General features: G+C 39.8%; 1 long non-coding RNA gene across 3 annotated transcripts; it reads left to right on the top strand.

Moving 5' to 3' along the window:
* Positions 1-1,148: 1,148 nt before the first annotated feature.
* On the top strand, positions 1,149-2,167 carry LOC139697391 (uncharacterized). Of its 3 annotated transcripts, none has more exons than XR_011702776.1 (3): positions 1,149-1,281; positions 1,905-2,013; positions 2,102-2,167. It is a non-coding gene; the product is annotated as an uncharacterized lncRNA (long non-coding RNA). The 3 variants fall into 3 exon arrangements; XR_011702775.1 differs by lacking the exon at positions 1,149-1,281 and adding an exon at positions 1,405-1,825; XR_011702777.1 differs by lacking the exon at positions 1,149-1,281 and adding an exon at positions 1,405-1,825 and having other exon boundaries at positions 1,884-2,013.
* Positions 2,168-4,246: the final 2,079 nt, after the last annotated feature.

Below are 4,246 nucleotides of genomic sequence, written 5' to 3'. Positions count from 1 at the left end.
ACTTCATAACCCCGTTCGAACAGAAACTCGTATTCTTCTGCAATAGTATATTGCTCAATATGATTAAACGTAGTGCGAGGTATTGAATCGGATAAATGGTACAAGATTATGTCAACTTTACTCTGCAAACAATGTCTAAATGAGATACCCGGTGATTGTCTCTTCTCCGTCTTAACGAATGCGCTTTGAACAATATATTTTGATAACTTTAATAATGATATTTTATATAGTGAATTTACGTTAGACATTGCTGTATATATATTACTACTTCTGATTAGTTAACAAACTATGCAATCCTATTGATAAAATCAATTATATATGAATTTCTTTTAGGTATTGCATATACCCTAAGAAATTAATGCGATTATTAATGATATGTACTTACTCCTGACGTCAATGAATACAGCTGATGATTCGGGAGGTGAAATCGGTCCGTAATAGCTCTCTAAGCTGCTCTGGAGGAAATGGAAACTTAACTCTCAGAAGTGGAGTTTTATAGAAATAAAAGCTAATTCCCTCAGCGGAACACCCGTGCAAGAAGGCCACCTAGTTAGAATCAAGTAATGTCATCATCTGTGCATGTGCTGGTCTGGATGTGGATGGAATTAACTAGTTCAACCATTTGAATTATCCACCGACGCAACCTAAGCATGTGCCAAGGTTTGCGGAGTTGGCAGCTTCTACTGAAAAAATGCAATGCTCAATGCCGAACATCCGCGCAAGAAGGTTACTTAGTTGAAATCAAGTAATTTCATCATCTACGCATGTGCTTGGATGGAAATGACTAGTTCAGGTATTTCCTTTCAATTATCCTTCGACGCAACCGGAGCATGTGCCAAGGTCTTTGGAGTTGGCAGCTTCTAATGAAAAAATGCAATGCTCAATGCCGAACATCCGAGGACATGCAAGGAGTTGTTATTGAAAGAGATTAAGGAGGATGAGGAATCTCTCAAGGATGTTGGGATATGTTCAACGAGTGAGGTCAGCGGAGTGAAAAAAAACCCACTCCACTATCCGATCTTGCTTAATGCAACCTCCTCCTCTAACTTCCTAGTTTTAGCACGTAGCATGATGCTCTACAGAAGCGTTCCTGTATATAAACCCTCAGCTTTGAGTCTCCATCATTCAACACCTGGCAGAGATCTACTACCGTCGCTATTATCCGCTCTCCTCTGATCATCGCCGCTCATTGCCGAATTGCCGAATTGCACCATATTCCAGTCTTGTCACCACTCCTGCACCAAAAATCATCATCATGGAGGCTACTACTTCTGCTTCTGGGTAATTATGACTTAGAGATAATTAACATTATTTTAAATGTTATTTGAATATGGTTGAGGAGGGGTCTTAAATATATATATTTATCATATTAAAATTTTCAGAATTTCCATCATCACTAGGAAACTACACCCGTTTGCAAGTACCCCTATGCCATGCTATGAATGCCCTGCTGGATATGATATTAGTGCTGTCCAGTGGGATATAATTCCTAAGCGGGGGCGGGCTTTAATACCTTGCGGATTCTCCCTTGAAATCCCCAAAGGATTTTACGGGAGACTCGCATCCCGCTCTAGTCTTTCGCTGAGGTATGGGATAGAAGTTGGGGCGGGTGTAATTGATCCTGATTATAGGGGGGAAATTAAGGTTCTCCTCTATAACCATAGTGATGAGGATTTTTTGGTGAGAAGAGGAGCTAGAATATGTCAAATCATCCTTGAAAGAATCGCTACAGATGTTTCATTTGTAGTGTCTGATGACGTTACCTCTAATAGTAACCGAGGACAGGGTGGTTTTGGCAGTTCTAATCACCCTCCAGTTAATTGATGTGAGTAACGATTAATATATATATATATATATAAACATATGATTTATTGTATACAAAGTTTTCGTTTTTACCTTTGTAGGATGGAGTCCACCCCCTCAACCACGACGCTTAACAGCACCCCCACTGTCAGCGTCACCACCTCCACCTCAACGTCACCCGAAGCGTTGACCTCTTCATCAACTTCTGTGGTAGCTTTTTTAACTGGTTATATCAAATTTTAATAATGCTCGAAGTGTAATTAATATCTACTGACGGTACCTATTTTTATTCTGGCAGGCTAGCATCCGGGAAAGATTCTTTCGGTTGCAGGAGGAGGGGTCATTTCTGAAGGAGGATTTGGAGGAGGAAACCCGCTACCGGGTGGAGAAGGTGGAGATGATGACCACCCGATTCGGGGAGGGGGTGGTGGCGACAATCTTTTTTCGGGGGAGGGAGACGAAACTTTTTCTCCCCCGAATGTTTACAATGACGGTGGGGGAGGTTATGATTTATAATTATAGCCAAGAAAAGTTTTTTATATGTAAAAAAAATAATCAAATAAAAATTATTTGAAACAAAATGTTCGTTTTAATATATATTATGAATTTCAACAATTTTGTATCCCTATTCCTTAGAGAAAACATTATATATTTGGTCCACCTATTTGGTATATCAAAGTTTTAGAAATTGGGAATGTTATACCCTTATGTCTGGTATCGTACAGAATTTTAAAAATGGTACCTCAATTAGGGATTTTTCCATACCCTTAGTTTTCCAAGGGTAAACACTTATAATTTTACGGGTAATTCAATGCGGAATAGATAACTAAATTTTCCCTGATAAACTTTCAAATTTAAACCATATTTTTATCTAGAGGGTTTTTTGTAAACGCCACCGCCTAATTCTTATCCTTTCTTTTAGGAATAGTGACCTACCTATTTGGTATATCAAACTTTTAGAAATTGGGAATAGTAAACACTTATGCTCGGTATCATATAGCATTTTGAAAAGGGTACTTCAGTCGGAGATTTTACTATACCCTTATTACCCTAGGGTGAACCCTAATATTTTTACGATTAATTCCACGCGGAATCGGTAGCCAGCTGTTTTCTGATAAACATTCAAATTTAAATCATATTTTTATCTCTTCAAACAACGGAGTTATTGAGCATAATTCCCGAAAATTTCGGCTTTTTTGGCCATAGGGCCAAAACCACTGGTCCGATCGGTCTGAAAGTTCTGGAAAATACTCAGTACGAGAGTACTGAGTACCCCCACGGTGCTCAACCCGCTAAGGGGTACATAAGGGGTGTCCTTTCGACAATGATATTCCCGTACCCTGAAAACCCTTGGATACCCTGGAAAGGGTCTCCGGTTTTCTCGCCGGGAATCGAAGGCGGGCATTGAGAGTGACCCATCTTCACATTTGCTCGCTTCTAGAGCGTATAGAAAAAATGAAAAAAAAATCCGAAAAGCCAATTTGGCTAACGGGTCATACTTACCCCCACAGCTTTTGGTGTTAGCCCCACGGAGGAAGATCTCATCTGGAACCCTACACGATGATTAGGTGGGCCTATAGACCGGGAATATTTCCCGATCTGCTGGCGACCTAACGCCGATCCGTCCCCTTTATATACTGCGTAGAAAGTGTGGTGGAAAGGGAAAAAGCCGGGATAGGCGTTTCCCGGTTAACGCAATTCTACTCTCTCTTCATGCCCTCCGCTTTAAATGTCAATTTCCGAATAGGAGAAGGAGACTGATTAATAGGTATAGAATGAGAGAATAGCAAAGCGGAATTGAAGAGAAATAGCGGGAATTTCAAAAAATTAGGTCTTGAGAACTTTAATTAATTTTTACGGGCTTATTTAAAGTGCTATCAAAAATATAATAATAAGGACCTTTTTAACATATAATCACGTTGTCTTTCCATTATTTTTGTTTATTTGTTGTTATCGTTATTATTAAACGAGATATTTGATAAAATCTATATATTGTCCAATATAAAGAGGACTCTTTAAGGCATTAATCTGAAGTATAATTACCTCTTCTTTCACTTGGCAGCGTTTGTTGTACTCTACAATCGATAGTTCTGGAGATATAAGAGGCGATGGCCCTGGGTCATGATTTTTCCTGCATGGGTTGGGTTGACGTTGTACAACTAGATTGCATATGAAGGAAAAATGCTCCCTCCCCCCTCTTTCACGTGACGTTATTTGTTTTTCTCTACGACCGATAGTTGTTGATGTATCCGGGTTTGAGTTTCAAGGTGAAACTTGCGCCAGGATGATTTTTCCTGCGTGGGTTGGGTTGACGTGATGCAATTATATTGCCTGTGAAGGACAAATGCCCCCCTCTTTCACGTGACGTCATTTGTTTTTCTCTGCGACCGATAGTTCCGGGTTGGAATGTCAAGGTCAAACCTGCGCCAGGACAAACATTTTC

Source organism: Hetaerina americana, unplaced genomic scaffold, assembly GCF_022747635.1.
Source record: "Hetaerina americana unplaced genomic scaffold, ioHetAmer1.1.p SCAF_75, whole genome shotgun sequence".
NCBI lineage: Eukaryota > Metazoa > Arthropoda > Insecta > Odonata > Calopterygidae > Hetaerina > Hetaerina americana.
Note: the sequence above shows the minus strand (reverse complement) of the source record. Positions and strands in the feature narration are given on the sequence as shown.